We start from the raw sequence: 2,246 nt of genomic DNA on the forward strand, positions 1-2,246 counted from the left end.
GATGACTTCTGACCTCAGACAAAAAATACTCATGACTAAGCTTTGCTAAAGATAGAAAACTCTTCAGAAGGCCGTGCTCAAAAACGTATGAACTGGTCAATATTTGGCAAAAATGGTGCTTTGAAAGAGAAAAGTAACTTTTATCAAAATTACAATGTGAGATAGACACCAGTAGTTGGCAAATTATTTTTCTCCTCAGTTAAGCAATGGCCTAAGTTGGGGGCATCAGATAATAGCAACTGAAAATCTGTATTGATAAATCTATTCTCATTAGGGAAAGAAATGCTGCAATGTCTGCCATTGGCACAGAAAGGATGACAGCTACTCAAATACCCATCTGCAGCAGCCTAATTGCAGGAAAACTTGGAAGTAAGATCTAGCCTTCACTCCTCCAAGAGAAATCACTTTGTACTAAAGGAGAATGGAACCAAAATGTAAAAATATACTTATTTCTTTCCTTGAGACCAATTTTTTTTAAATAGTGTTTAGCATGCAAATTCTTTTTTTTATTGTTGGTCATTCAAAACATTACATAATTCTTAATATATCATATTTCACAGTTTGATTCAAGTGGGTTATGAACTCCCAATTTTACCCCGTATACAGATTGCTGTATCACATCAGTTACCCTTCCATTGATTTACATATTGCCATTCTAGTGTCTGATGTATTCTGCTGTCTGTCCTATTCTCTACTATCCCCCCTCCCCTCCCCTTTTCTCTCTCTACCCCCTCTACTGTAAATCATTTCTTCCACTTGTATTATCTTGTCTTACCCCTCCTTTCCTCTTATATGTAATTTTGTGTAACCCTGAGGATCACCTTCCATTTCCATGCAATTTCCCTTCTCACTCCCTTTCCCTCCCACCTCTCATCCCTGTTTAATGTTAATCTTGTTCTCAAGCTCTTTGTCCCTACCCTGTCCATGGTTACTCCCCTTATATCAAAGGAGTCATTTGGCATTTTTTTTTAAAGATTGGCTAGCTTCACTTAGCATAATCTGCTCTAATGCCATCCATTTCCCTCCAAATTCTATGATTTTGTCATTTTTTAATGCAGAGTAATACTCCATTGTGTATAAATGCCACATTTTTTTTTATCCATTCATCTATTGAAGGGCATCTAGGTTGGTTCCACAATCTTGCTATGGTGAATTGTGCTGCTATGAACATCGATGTAGCAGTGCCTTGAGACCAAATTTATGGCACAAAAAATGGGAATCCCATTCTTGCATATTGAGTAATAAATTGAGTCTGTTGAATCAAACCTCTCATAAATACAAAGTGCAACATTACACAGGTAATTTAAATGTGGATTATGCTTTATTATTTGTGAGCTTCTGAGATATACTTAAAACATTTTACTGGATGTTTATTATTTGAACATTAAATTTGATAACACCTTTGTTTTGTGTGTGTGTTTTTGCACTGACTTGCAGATGGCTGTTACCTACTGCTGTTCTGCTTTGCATATGCTCTGCTTTATTTTCAGACACACCAAAAATATCCACATACAAACATTTAAGCTCCCTTTTTAAGGCAACATGGCTGATAATGGTGTTATTAAAATATATTATTGCTAAAAAGAATCTTGTGGATTTTATTTTTACATTCTGAAAGCATAAAGACTAGTTTTTATTCATTTATTTATTCATTCATTCAACAAGTATTTTTGGAACACCTAGTAATTGGTAGGTTCTAGAACACTGGGCTTGAAGCTTGATTTAGCACTCTCTCTGTAGAACCAAACAGAGCTGAACCAACTTTTCTACTATAGCCTTAGGATGCAGCCATGAATTGTGTATACCAAGCTCTAGACAGTGAATCAGTACAACATGGCAATTAAAAAGTTCCAAAAAGAAGAGATTTGATGATACATGAGAACCAAATTTTTTAAGCAAAAAAAAAAAAAAAAAAAAAAAGTTGGGATAAGGCCAAAAGAAAAGTTTTGGAACAAGGTCAAAGTTATATAGTGAGTGTATATTATCAGTTATACTGTCTTAGAATAGAAGATTCAAGATAAAAATGATCAAGAGAGAGTATGAAGATCATGGGAAAATCGGAGGCCCCCAAACCACAGAAGCTTACAAATAGATAAGCAATCTTAGGCTGTGCTTACTTGATGTGGGCAAATTCTTACTGACAGAGAACTGTGTTGACAACTCTGAGCCTCATCCTTTTGTCCCAAATGGTGTCTGAGAGATAACATTGAGGGGCACAAGCAAAGTACTGTTTTCAACTATGGAGA

Source organism: Urocitellus parryii, chromosome 3, assembly GCF_045843805.1.
Source record: "Urocitellus parryii isolate mUroPar1 chromosome 3, mUroPar1.hap1, whole genome shotgun sequence".
NCBI classification, from domain to species: Eukaryota; Metazoa; Chordata; class Mammalia; order Rodentia; family Sciuridae; genus Urocitellus; species Urocitellus parryii.